Source organism: Pristiophorus japonicus, chromosome 11 (assembly GCF_044704955.1).
Source record: "Pristiophorus japonicus isolate sPriJap1 chromosome 11, sPriJap1.hap1, whole genome shotgun sequence".
In the NCBI taxonomy this organism is placed as follows: domain Eukaryota; kingdom Metazoa; phylum Chordata; class Chondrichthyes; family Pristiophoridae; genus Pristiophorus; species Pristiophorus japonicus.
This window is the reverse complement of record NC_091987.1, coordinates 88059471-88074556: the sequence shown is the minus strand read 5'-3', so window position 1 is coordinate 88074556 and position 15086 is coordinate 88059471. Positions and strand designations below refer to the sequence as shown.

Sequence of the window (15086 nt, the reverse complement as noted above, 5' to 3'; positions counted from 1 at the left end):
GGCCAATTTAGTCGACAAGTGGCATACAAATGAAGCCGAGCTGTTAAAATCGGCTGAGCTTCCCTATTACCACTCCCACACGGCCTGGCCACTCACGAGGCCACCTTCCTGCCCATGAGTGAAAATTGAGCTCATGTGTCGTATTCTGATTAAGTTTAGATTTGCTATATCTGTATCAGAATTTATGACCGTTAAATGAAGGGAAACAAGCCCCAGTTTGAGACCTAGCTTTCTCACCCTCAAACTGAATTTGAAATTCTACTATTGTCATGTTTGTAACCTTCACATAACTGTAACCTTTATGTAACAACACTGTACACTGTATACACCTGAGTAATGCACACCTTGACCACAGGGGGTGAACTTGTGGGAGACACTCCTCCCCTGGTCATCCAGGTATATAAAGGGAGGTCCCACGCAGGGTCATCACTTCTTGATCCTGGGAATAAAGGTTCAAATCATGTAGTGACCTTGTCTGCAGTACATGCCTCGTGTGATTCTATAGCAAGGTGTAAGGACACTACAACTATGCTATGATCACTCTTCCCAAGAGGATCCTTTACTGTGAGATTATTAATTAATCCAGTCTCATTACACATTACCAGATCTAAAATAGTTTGCTCCTTGGTTGGTTCCACAACATATTGTTCTAAGAAACCATCCTGAATGAACTCTATGAACTCTTCCTCAAGGTTACCTTTGTATATTTGATTTGTCCAATCAATTTGAAGATTAACATCACCCATGATTATTGCTGTACCTTTCTTACAAGCCCCCATTATTTCTTGATTTATGCTCTGTCCTACAGTGTAGCTACTGTTAGGGGGCATATAGACTACTCCCACCAGTGACTTCTTTCTCTTATTATTTCTTATCTCCACCCAAACTGATTCTACATCTTGACCTTCTGAGTCAATATAATTTCTCACTACTGCACTGATCTCATCCTTTATTAACAGAGCTACCCCACTTCCTTTTCCTTTCTGCCTATCTTTCGAAAGTGGCAAATACCCCTAAATATTCAGTTCCCAGCCTAGGTGACCTTGCAACCATGTCTCTGTAATGGAGATCATACCCATTTATTTCGATTTGCACCGTCAACTCATCTATCTTATTATGAATGCTGCATGCATTCAGATAAAGAGCTTTTAATTTTGACTTTTTACCATTTTTCCCTACTCTGACCCCACTTTCTGATGCAGTCTTATGTTTAGGCGTTCTGTCCCTCTTGTCACACTCTGGTTATCATTACCCCTATTGCTACCCTGCACTATTGCCTTCTCCTTTCTCTTTGACTTTTTAAATTTCCGCTCATCTGATCCCTCCCCCCCCACTATTTAGTTTAAAGCCCTATATCTAATTATTCGATTCACCAGGACACTGGTCCCAGCTTGGTTCAAGTGAAGCCCCTCCTGATGGAACAGCTCCCTCTTATCCCTCTAATCTATTCCTCTAATTTATTGATGATGTAGATGCAGCTCAATTTCCCCCTGCTTTGATTGGTCAGTTCCACAATCAATAATCAGTCACCCAGGCTTGAGGACATGGTGGTCAGTGCCTCCAGCATGTGACGATCAAGCTTGTAGAAACATCAGCCGCATCTGCGATAACTAATGATAGTGTACTGTTTTTTGGATGTAACTAACGGGGGTGAAATTTTACATTTATTTTCCTAAATCTGTAGGCCAGAGTTCTTGTTTATTGCCTTAAACTATTTTACATTGAATCACTGAATATTTTATTCTTGGACTAGTTTCCAGAGCCGGGGTCTCTTCCGGGGCTATTGTTTGCCCTGAGATACAGTATTTAATCCGGAAACTGTCCCTGGAAAATGGGGACATGTGGTCATCCAACATTAAGTAAGCATCATGAGTCATACCGGAAATTGCACCCACAATGCAGGCAAGCTGATCAAATCATCACATGATAAGGAGGACAGCCCCTCAATCTTATTAAAATGAGGCCCTGGGGCTAAAATGGCCTGGGCCTCATGCCCAAAATGTCCCCCGCATGCAGGATTCGTCCTCCGGGTTAAATTCGTGGGTTTAGTTTTAAAACTAAGCTATGAATTTGCAAATACTTTTCCTCTTAAATGCAACAGCAAATAAGCAGTAAAGGAACATAAGTTTTAAACTATGTATGGATCATTCATGGAATGAAGACGCCAGCAAAATAAAATTCCTCTTTTAATGAAAAACAGGAGAAGGTCTGTTTTGTTCTGTAGTTAATGGCCCAGTAACAACATGGCCCATCTTAGAAAATATACATTTCAAAGCCATGCATTCCTGCAATTTGTTATGGAAATAAAAAATCCCATTTTTCATTAAGAGAATTTCACCCCAAGATCTCTGACGTCTATAGATTTTCAGTTACTCCTCAGGTAAATAATCAAGTGGAATATATTGGGGCCGATTTTCATCAAAGCCTCCGCCCGCCTAATTGCCACCCAAAGTGCTGCCGATGGCCGCCGAGGTACCGGACGGTACTTTCGGTGGGATATTAATGTTCGAGGTCCCTCGAAGGTTGGCGGGCGGCAAATGGACGACGTACACCGCCAATCTGGGCGGCAGTGGGCGAGAGGTTCCATTCTCGGCGGCAGAGACGCTTGCCACCCAAGTGCCACCGCGGATGGAGTCCTCCACAGAGGGTCGAAGGCCTGAAAAAAAAATGCAGCAGTAAAACATAAAAAAACTATTAAAAGACCTTCAGGGGACCCCGTGCAGGTAAGTCACTGTGGAAAATTAAAAACCAAATGTTCACTTACCTTTTTTTCAGGTTCTTCATACTCACCGTCAGGGACAGACCAGCCTCCAGCCAGGGGTCCACCCCTGTTCTGCCGCCGAGTCCCGCCGACTCCCGCCCGCAGGAATCTGGGAGCTCGGTGGGCGGGAGCTCAGTTGCACCACTCGGCCGTCCGCTGACGTCAGCGGGTGGCTCCCGGCAGCACTCCCCTCCCGCCCGCTCCAGGCCACCTCCATAGTGGCACTGGGCAGATCAAGAAGAGCAATGTCGGCAGCAGCGGGCGGTGATGTGATGAATTTCGGCCCCAATTGTCTTCCCACTGATAACAGCCATGGGCGGAATATCAAAAATATCTTTTGGTAATAATGAGTAAGCAGGACAACAAATGAATAAAAATTACATTGAGCAGAAATAAGCTGCAAAATGCAAGTCAGGGACAAATAAAGTTCACAAGAACAGCACAACCTCTAGATGAGTGCCATTGATCCCATAGTGGGAAAGGATTTTATATTTGATTCTTATATGTGAACAGTCCAGAAAAAAAAACTTGAAACTTCACTTTAATATAAAAGTCAAATCAGTAAGGCCTAAGAATTTACAATGTGAAGAAAGGGAATTAAGGTTGTGGTGGAATAGGAGGGAAAAGCTCTCAGTAAAAATTTCCAGAGCTAAAATGGGTGGAGGTGAATCAATAAAAGCTGGTGCGCAGGTTCAAAATGTAAACAAAAAGGCTAATGGAATGTTGGCCTTTTTCTCAAGGGCTGGAATTCAAACATGAGGAAGTGATGCATCAGTTCTACAGAGCCTTGATTAGACCCCATCTGGAATACTGCATTCAGTTTTGGGCACTGGACCTCAGGAAAGATATATTGGCCTTGGAAGGGAAACACTGCAGATTCACCAGAATGATATCAGGACTGTAAGGGTTAAATTATCAGGATTAGTTGCATAAACTTGCCTTATATTCCATTGAGTTTAGAAGACTAAGGAGTGATCTAATCGAGGTGTTTAAAATGATAACGGGATTCGATAGGGTCGATACAAATAAAATATCTGGTGGTTGAGTCCAGACAAAAGGATATAATCTTAAAATTAGATCTCGGCCATTTAGAAGTGAAATCAGGAAACACGTTTTAACACAAAGGGTAGTGGAAATCTAGAACTCAAGTCACTAAAAACGCTGTGGATGCTGGGTCAATAAAAAATTTTAAGATCAAGATAGTTAGATTTTTGTTGAGTAAGGGTACCGAGGGATATCGACAAAGGCGGGTAAATGGAGTTGAGGAAAAGATCAACCATGATCTAATTGAATGGCAGAAGTGGCTTGAGAGAATGAAGGGCCTACTCCTGTTCCTATATGCTGCAATAAATTAGGTTATAAAGCTCGCCATGTCAGTGAGACGGTCTTAAAGGCTCAAAAACTGTAATCTAGGAGGTGACTGAAAAATTGGTGGACACTAGCACTAGATGTCAAGCTTTTCCACTTGGCTTTAGGTTTGACGTTGGCACATTTCAGGTGGACCTAACCTGAACTTTGATTTCTCTTTATTTTTCAGATCTATCAATCTGACATTTAAATCATCAGGAACCCAAAATATTTGGGTCATCGGACCTGAATCTAAGCTCTGCAATTCATCTCTAGCTGCACAAGCCAAGGAAATTATAGAAGGGAAACCCATAAGGTCATAGGAAGGTCAGGTAAGTAGACAAGATTTAAGTTCACAGCTGCAGAATTTAGTATAAGCACTTGGCCAGAAAGTCTATGCAGAAACATGTTGCAGGGTAAAGAACTTCTTATCTCCTTGAGTACATGAGACCTGAAGAGTGTAACAAGGAGCGTGGGCAGGAACATCGGCAGGGCCCAGGTACAGAGGAGTGGGAAGGTCGGGGCGGATGAGTGGTGAGTGTTTGTGGCGAGGTGCGGTGAATGTTTATGATGGAGGAGCGGTGAGAGATCGTGGCGGAGGTGCGCCAGATGAGGACATGGGGTCCAGAAGAGCAGCGAGCCCAGGGGCAGCACGGGCCAGCCCACACTGCGATATGTGTGCGCGCTAGGTCTGTGCAGCAGAGCAGGTCTCCAGTCGTCCTGGTTAACCCTTGCCACTGGATAAAGGCCTAGCTCTGTCAAGCCCGTGTGGTGGCTGGTGTGCAACGGTCACCACACGTTAAAAAAAATTCACGCACAGGCATCTTCCACCCCCCCTCAATTGGAGTTCAGGACTGGAACATCGGGTCCTTCATCAAAATACCTGTGAACTCGTGGAAGCAAGTCATCCTCGTTCGAGGAACCGCCTATGACAGATCAAACTTTACCTGAAAGAGGAAAAGAAGGGACTTGAAGAGCAGACTAAGTAATTAAATGTTTTTCTTCTACTGGACATCCCATGATAATTCAAATGCTGGAGAAATGTCAATGGCTATAGTGAGGAAAATTTTACAATGTTTTACTTTAATGGAATGAAGCACACAATAAGGATCCTATAAGTCCCTGCTCTGTAATTAGATATCTTAGAATCATATAAATTACAGCACAGAAAGAGGCTATTTGACTTATCTGTACTAGTGGTAGCTCTTCAACTAGAGCTTTCTATTCCAATCCCATTTCTCCTATCCTTTTATATACTTCCTTTTCAAATATTTAACCAATTTGATTTCAAAACTCTGCCTCAATAGTAAGTTGTGGACAGATATTCCACGTTCCACCTTTTGTATAGAAATAGTACTTCTAACTTTCTGGTTACCTTTGGTGTTGCCCTTGGCCCCCTCCTATTTCTCATCTACATGTTGCCCCTTGGCAACATCATCCGAAAACACAGCGTCATTTTCCACATGTACACTGATGACACCCAGCTCTACCTCATCACCACTTCTCTCGAAACCTCCACGGTCTCTAAATTGTCAGACTGCTTGTCCGACATCCAGTTCTGGATGAGCAGACATTTTCTCCAATTGAATATTGGTAAGACCAAAGCCATTGTTTTTGGTCCCCGCCACAAACTCCGTTCCCTAGCTACTGACTCCATCTCTCTCTCCAACTTCTGTCTGAGGCTGAACCAGACTGTTCGCAACCTTGGTGTCATATTTGATTCTGAAATGAGCTTTCGACCACATATCCGCAGCATAACTAAGACCGCCTATTTCCACCTCCGTAACATCGCTCGTCTCCGCTCTTGCCTCAGCTCATCCGCTGCTGAAGCCCTCATCCATGCCTTTGTTACCTCTAGACTTGACTATTCCAGTGCACTCCTGGCTGGCCTCCCACATTCTACCCTACTTAAACTAGGGTAAAACAAAACTTGGCAGCCTGTGTCCTAACTCGTACCAAGTCCCGCTCACCCATCACCCCTGTGCTTGCTGGCCTACACTGGCTCCCGATTATGCAATGCCTCGATTTCAGAATTCACATCCTTGTTTTCAAATCCCACCGTGGCCTCGCCCCTCCCTATTTCTGTAACCTCCTCCAGCCATACAAGCCTTTGCAATTTCCATACCCTTCAATTCTGGTCTCTTGCACATTCCCAATTTTAATATCTCCTTCAGCTCCACAACCCCCCGAGATGTCTGCACTCCTCTAATTTTGCCCTCTTGAGCATCCCTGATTATAGTTGCTCAACCATTGGCGGCCATGCCTTCTGTTGCCTAGGCCCTAAGTTCTGGAATTCCCTATTTAAACCTCTCCGCCTCTCTACCTCTCTTTCCTCCTTCAAGATGCTCCTTAAAACCTACCTCTTTGACCAAGCCTGCCCTAATTTCTCCTTATGTGGCTCGGTGGTAAATTTTAATGTCTCAATACTCCTGTGAAGCGCCTTGGGATGTTTCACTACATTAAAGGCGCTATATAAATACAAGTTGTTGTTGTTGACTTTTCTAGTAATAATCCTCAGTCAATGTTGTCACCAATTTGCCAAACAGTGGTAATAACCATTCATTATTTACCCTCTCAAAATTTTGAAAAGCTCTGTTAGATCCCCTTAATCTTCTCTGTCCAGTGAAAAAGCGACAAGCTTTTAATCCTTTTTTCATAACTGTAACCGGTCATTCTTTGTATCATTCTGAATATATGTACTATTCTGGATATATGCATTATGTAGTTACATACGGAATAATAGATGTCCAGCAGTGAATTAAAAGGTCTGCTGTGATGACGTCAAAAACAAAGAAAAATTACTGTTTTATGCTCAATGTCAGATATTTAATATTCTTTGTAATAGATAATGTAGCTTCCTTACTTGTTAAAGCAATGTTTATTTTTGCTTTTCCCTACTAGTATGTAGGAGATGTGCTGACTGTAATTGAGGTAGTGAAAGGGTAACCTAAGTATTACTTACAAAGGACCAAAAAAAATTCCGCAGCATGTAACTGATAGTGTGTCAATTTTAAATAGAAAAGAAATAAATAATGTGCATTTGTATAGCACCTTTCACACCCTCTGGACATCCCAAAGCGCTTTAGAGACAATGAAATACTTTTGAAGTATAGTCACTGCTGTAATGTAGGAAATCTAATTTTTTAATGTCAACAGATACTTTGGCAATAAGATGAAGAAACTATAGGGGAGAAATTGGCTGTGTAGGGTCAATTTTCTGGGCAGAAAATAGGGGCAAGAAGGACCAATTTCACCCGGGCTATATTGCACACCACAACGATGCCTGAAATACATTCAATGCCATGTTGGCCTCAGACAATATTCAGGCATCGCGAGCGACTGCCTTAAACAGGCGTTAAGACATCTACAGAATCTTATTGAAGCATATAAGATCCTGAAGGGGCTTGACAGGGTAGATGCTGAGAGGATGTTTCCCCTTATGGGGGAATCTAGAACTAGGAGGCATAGTTTCAGAATAAGGGGTCGCCCATTTAAAACTGAGATGAGGAGAAATTTCTTCTCTCAGAGGGTCGTGAATCTTTGGAATTCTCTACCACAGAGAACTGTAGAGGCTGAGTCATTGAATATATTCAAGGCAGAGATGGACATATTTTTGAACTACATGGGAGTCAAGGGTTATGGGGAACAGGCAGGAAAGTGGAGTTGAGGCCAAGATCAGCCCCCTCATAGGCAGTCCCAGGTGTTCACAGGTGTTTTAATGAAGGACCTAATATTCCAGCTCCTGAACTACATCCTGAAACATAGAAACATAGAAATAGGTGCAGGAGTAGGCCATTCGGCCCTTCGAACCTGCACCACCATTCAATAAGATCATGGCTGATCATTCACCTCAGTACCACCCCCCTGCCTTCTCTCCATACCCCTTGATCCCTTTAGCCATAAGGGCCACATCGAACTCCCTCTTGAATATATCTAATGAACTGGATTCAACAACTCTCTGCGGTAGAGAATTCCACAGGTTAACAACTCTCTGAGTGAAGATGTTTCTCCTCATCTCAGTCCTAAATGGCTTACCCCTTATCCTTAGACTATGACCCCTGGTTCTGGATTTCCCCAACATCAGGAACATTTTTCCTGCATCTAACCTGTCCAGTCCCATCAGAATTTTATGTTTCTATGAGATCCCCTCTCATCCTTCTAAACTCCAGTGAATACAGGCCCAGTCGATCCAGTCTCTCCTCATATGTCAGTCCTGCCATCCTGGGAATCAGTCTGGTGAACCTTCGCTGCACTCCCTCAATAGCAAGAACGTCCTTCCTCAGATTAGGAGACCAAAACTGAACACAATATTCCAGGTGAGGCCTCACCAAGGCCCTGTACAACTGCATCATGACCTCCCTGCTCCTATACTCAAATCCCCTAACTATGAAGGCCAACATACCATTTACCTTCTTCACTGCCTGCTGTACCTGCATGCCAACTTTCAATGACTGATGTACCACGACACCCAGGTCTCGTTGCACCTCCCTTTTCCTAATCTGCCGCCATTCAGATAATAGTCTGCCTCCGTGATTTTGTCACCAAAGTGGATAACCTCACATTTATCCACATTATACTGCATCTGCCATGCGTTTGCCAACTCACCTAACTTGTCCAAGTCACCCTGCAGCCTCTTAGTGCCCTCCTCACAACTCACACCGCCACCCAGTTTAGTGTCATCTGCAAACTTGGAGATATTACACTCAATTCCTTTACCTAAATCATTAATGTATATCATAAATAGCTGGGGTTCCAGCACTGAGCCCTGCGGCACCCCACTAGTCACTGCCTGCCATTCTGAAAAGGACCCGTTTATCCCGACTCTCTGCTTCCTGTCTGCCAACCAGTTCTCTATCCACGTCAGTACATTACCCCCAATACCATGTGCTTTAATTTTGCACACTAATCTCTTGTGTAGGACCTTGTCAAAGGCCTTTTGAAATTCCAAATACACCACATCCACTGGGGCTTCCTTGTCCACTCTGCCAGTTACATCCTCACAAAATTCTAGAAGATTTGTCAAGCATGATTTCCCTTTCATAAATCCATGCTGACTTGGACCGATCCTGTCACTGCTTTTCAAATGCGCTGCTATTTCATCTTTAATAATTGATTCCAACATTTTCCCCACTACTGATGTCAGGCTAACCAGTCTATAATTACCTGTTTTCTCCCTCCCTCCTTTCTTAAAAAGTGAGATTACATTAGCTACCCTCCAGTCCATAGGAATTGATCCAGAGTCAATAGACTGTTGGAAAATGATCACCAATGCATCCACTATTTCTAGGGCCACTTCCGTAAGTACTCTGGGATGCAGACTATCAGGCCCTGGGGATTTATCAGCCTTCAATCCCATCAATTTCCCTAACACAATTTCCCAACTAATAAGGATTTCCTTCAGTTTCTCCTTTTCACTAGACCCTCGGTCCCCTAGTATTTCTGGAAGGTTATTTGTGTCTTCCCTCGTGAAGACAAAACCAAAGGGTGGAAGATGCCTGTGCGTGGATTTTTTAACCGTGTGGTGGCTGTTGCACACCAGCCACCACACAGGCTTGACAGAGCTAGGTCTTGGTCCAGTGGCAAGCATTAACCAAGACGACTGGAGACCTGCTTTCCTACACGGACCTAGTGTGCACACATATCGCAGTGTGGGCTGGCTCGTGCTGCCCCTTGGCCCTCGCCTCTTCTGGCCCCGTGCTCCCACCTCTCCTGGGTCCCGATCACATCCCTCTACAATCTCTTGCCACTCCTTCGCTCGGACCTCGCCGTTCCTGGTGTATTTGCTCACGCTCCAATCAATGACCTGGACCTTAATGATGTCCATCTTCACTGCCGTCATCCACCTGCACCAGCTCACACTGTACCTTGCAGTGGTACACCACCACGTTGCCCATGGCCTCCACGCGCCGCTCCTTTTATGAGAACATAAGAACATAAGAAATAGGAACATGAGTAGGCCATATGGCCCCTCAAGCCTGCTCCGCCATTTAATAAGATCATGGCTGATCTGATCATAGACTCAGCTCCACTTCCCTGCCCGCTCCCCATAACCCCTTATCCCCTTATCGTTTCAGAAACTGTCTATTTCTGTCTTAAATTTATTCAATGGCCCAGCTTCCACAGCTCTCTGAGGCAGCAAATTCCACAGATTTACAAGCCTCTGAGAGAAGAAATGTCTCCTCATCTCTGCTTTAAACGGGCAACCCCTTATTCTAAGATTATGCCCTCTAGTTCTAGTCTCCCCCATCAGTGGAAACATCCTCTCTGCATCTACCTTGTCAAGCCCCCTCATTATCTTATGTGTTTCAATAAGATCACCACTCATTCTTCTGAATTCCAACCTTTCCTCATAAGTCAACCCCCTCATCCCCGGAATCAAACTAGTGAACCTTCTCTGAACTGCCTCCAAAGCAAGTATATCCTTTTGTAAATATGGAAACCAAAACTGCACGGAGTATTCCAGGTGTGGCCTCACCAATATCTTATATAGATGCAGGAAGACTTCACTGCTTTTTTACTCCATCCCCTTTGCAATAAAGGCCAAGATACCATTTGGCCTTCCTGATCATTTGCTGTACCTGCATACTATCCTTTTGTGTTTCATGCCCAAGTATCCCCAGGTCCCGCTGTACTGCAGCACTTTGCAATCTTTCTCCATTTAAATAATAACTTGTTCTTTGATTTTTTTTCTGGCAAAGTGCATGACCTCACACTTTCCGACATTATATTCCATCTGTCAAATTTTTGCCCACACACTTAGCCTGTCTATGTCCTTTTGCAGATATTTTGTGTCCTCCTCACACATTGCTTTTCCTCCCATCTTTGTATCATCAGCAAACTTGGCTACGTTACACTCAGTCCCTTCTTCCAAGTGATAAGATAGATTGTAAATAGTTGGGTTCCCAGCACTGATCCCTGCGGCACGATTACTGGTTGCCAACCAGAGAATGAACCATTTATCCCAACTCTCTATTCTCTGTTCGTAAGCCAATCCTCTATCCATGCTAATATATGGCATGATCTTATTAGCTATGATCTTATTGAATGGCGGAGCAGGCTCGAAGGGCCAAATGGCCCACTCCTGCTTCTATTTCTTATGTGCTTACATTAATGAAGGCCTAGCGGCTGTTTACCTAGCCCTATCAGAAATTGGGCAGCACTACCGTGCTGGGCCTGCTGGGATCAGGTTTTACAGCCTTGGCTACAGCCTAACGAGTGGCCACTAACGAACAGATATAAAAAAAATTAATCTCATGTGGAGTTAGAAGGATCCTGGCTCCACGGCACTCCTGAGGGGGTTTGTTGGCTTGTAGTAGCCCTCCTCCTGTTCTCCTCCCACCCACTCACATCCTACATGAGGGGCACTGCTGACAAAAAGCCAGCCCACATTAGAAATATTAAAACAAAGCAAGCTGTCTCAGGAGGCACGACACATGCCCAAAACTCATCGGTAATATTGACATGAGGGCCAATTTCGGATAAGACTTGAGCCTCCGGCGATGTAAGAATTTTTTTTTACGCAGCAAGTGGTTTGATTCTTAGCTTTCAAAAGCGAGTTGGATAAGTATCTGAAGAGAAAAAAATGCAGGGCCACGGAGATGCTGTAACCATTCTCTATGATTCTATGGTTCTGGCACACGCTGGAAGTGCATCGGCCATTCTGTACTTGAAAACTGGCCGAGATGAGATGTGTACATTGGGACAGTTTATGGTGCATGTGATTATTTTGACATTGATATTGAAATTTGATGTTGAACGTGTGATATTGAAAGTGAAATCACCAGCACGCTAACAAAAGAAACGCATGTAATTCTGCAAGTACATTATTGTGGTTAGATTCCATATCTTGTTCCTCATTAACGGATCTCTAAGAACACTGAGTACTGTTTAATAATTGAAGAACCTCTCTGTCCAAATGTATAAATGTGTGATGAACTAGCATCAGCATGAATATTTATGCAAATGTAGAAGGATGACACTATTGAAATACTAAAAAAATGTTCTAATTCCAAATGAAAAGAGCTTTATATTGGCCTTAATCACCAAAGTGCTTATTAATCTTACAATCTGCTAATAATTAGAGTATTATTATACTTTAATTAATATGTTCTCATTTTTATAATCTGTTTATAGTAAACACGAGATATAACTCACTTTGCAATTGCTATACAATAAATTGCCTTGTACAGTAAATGCCAGCATACCCAGTGGTGTTTTTTATTTGCAGGTTTGATTTATTAGAATTTTAAATCAGCATGGTGTGATCAGACAGTGGGGGAAAGATTATGTACATGTGCAAAATTTTAAACCAGTTCTTTATAAATGGTTCAACAATTTTATTACACATAACGCACGGAGGAGATATCCCACCAAGGTTGCTCTGTTTTGAGTCATGATCCATCCCATAATACTGAATGAACAGCGAAAGATCAACTACAACACCCTCTAGTGGCAGTGTTGTCACTTTCACACATGTACTCACATTCACACACACACACACACACACACACACTCCCTCAAACACACACACTCACACAAACACACACTCACACACATGCACTCACACACTCACACACACACTTACACACGCACTCACACAAATGCACGCTCACACACACACACACACACAATCACACTTACACATACTCACACAAACATATTCACACCCACAAGCACTCACACGCACACACTCACACACAATCACACACTCACACACTCACGCACAGTCACACACACTCACACACTTACACACACTCTCACACATACTCGCACTCATACACACACACACTCACACTCACATACACACACAAACTCACACGCACACTCACACACACACACACTCACACAATACACACACATATTCACACAAAAGCACACAATCATACAAAAATACATACTCTCATATACTCACACCTAAACTCACACAAAACACTCACACAATACACACACACACACTCACACTCACACACACACACATATACACACACTCACACACTCACACACATTCACACACACTGACACTCATATACACACACACACTCTCACACACACATTCAAACTTACACACATACACACATAAACACTCACACACTCACACGCACACACTCACACTCACACACACTCATACACACACACATAAACTCACACACACGCAAACTCACACTCACACACATACATTCACACACACTCACTCACACAATACACACACACCTTCACACAAAAACACACAATCATACAAAAATACATACTCACACATACACACACCTAAATTCAACAATACACTCACACAATACACACACACTCACACACACATACACTCACACACACACACATTCACACAAAAACACACACTCACACCTATACTCACACTATACACTCACACAATACACAGACACTCACACACACTCACATATAAACATATACACTCACATTTGCACACACACTCACACGCACACACACACACACACTCACACACTCCTCACGGGGGGCACCGGCATTGTGAGCGGGGGGGGGGAGATAAGGGGGGGCGAGGGTGTGAGTTGCGAGGGAGGTATGAGTGGGGGAGGAAGGGGTGAAGGTGTGAGCTAAGGGGGGAGAGGGCATGAGCGGGGGACAGGAGGTGTGAGTGGGGGGGGGAGAAGGTGTGAGCGTGGGGCACGGGCATTGTGAGCGGGAGGTGGGGAGAAGGTGTGAGCGGGGGGTGGGGGCAGAGGTTGTGAGCAGGGGGTGGGGAGAGGGTGTGAGCGGGGGGTGGGGAGAGGGTGTGAGTGGAGGGGAAAGGTGTGAGTGGGGGGAAGGAGGTGTGAGTTGGGGGTAGAAGCTATGAGCGGGGGGAGAGGGTGTGAGCGGGGGGGCCTGTGGATGAAGGTATGAGTGGGGGGGCAAAGGTGTGAGCGGGGGGAGAGGGTGTGAGTCGGGAGGGAGAAGGTGTGAGCGGGGGGAGTGGGGTGGGGGTGAGCGGGGGGGTGGGGGAGAGGGTGTGAGCGAGGCGGGTGGGGAAAGGATGTGAGCAGGGGGATGGGGGGAGAGGGTGTGAATGGGGGGTAGGGAGAGGGTGTGAGCGGGGGGGGGGAGAGGGTGTGAACGGGGGAGGATTCTTTCGCAGCACACCAGATGGAGAGCCATCCTGATGTCAGGGAGACATTTCAAATCCCACAGCACGTGCCACCTCTCTAAAATTCTAATTGTCTTTTATGAAGCCGATTTGATGTAGGAGAGCCTCACAATGGGGAGAGGCAGACAATGGGCACAAAACGGCAGGATATTATCCAGAGACTGCAGTAATGGTCAATGGTTTTTAGGATTCTTTTGAAGGCAGAGAGACGCGTGGGGCAAAGAAGTGTTGAAGACGTTTGCAGAGCGCAGCAGTGCGATGTACATTCCCTGTGGGTATACAGCAGGTATCATAAAGCTAGCAATTTTACAGCTGGCGCAAATATTACCATAGTCTCTACCCGATGTGGCATCGTATTTCTTTATTATTTTGCAAATTATCACAATAGCTGCATTGTTTCCAAATTGTTCTTGTGTATTTGGTTCCAAGATGGCGGATGGGATAACAGCTCCCTAGGGAGCTCTCCCCAAACAAATCTTCCTCTGGCCATTTGCTGTCATCCTTCATCTCTCTCTCCTTCAATCTCCCACCCGCATCCCCCCCGCCCTGCCCCACTGTTTAAGCACCCCCAGCCCTAACAGTGGGTGCACTTTGACCCCCAAAGTATTTTCTTATACTTATACCCCTAAAACCAGCGCTGCAAGGGCCTACTGCCCATCCCCCATCCCCCAATCATGACTTACCTTCCAGATCGACCTCCCTGCTGCCAAATCCCTCCAACTGGACTCTCGCTTCTTGCTCCCCACTGGCCGACTTGCTGCTCCAACCGATACCCGGCAATCTCAACGGCAGTAAGCCTCCGACCAACTCCAACCATAGGTTTGGGCCTTACCTTCACTCCTCGCCCTCACACACGAGCCTTCC

General features: G+C 44.8%; 1 protein-coding gene across 1 annotated transcript in view; it reads left to right on the top strand.

Annotated features, from left to right (window-relative positions):
- col8a1a (collagen, type VIII, alpha 1a) overlaps nt 1–15086 on the top strand; it is a 175851-nt gene that overhangs the window by 30151 nt on the left and 130614 nt on the right. Inside the window, exon 2 of the mRNA XM_070892994.1 lies at nt 4299–4440. The gene's annotated coding sequence lies outside the window, so the exon portion shown is untranslated. The remainder of the gene's footprint in view (nt 1–4298; nt 4441–15086) is intronic.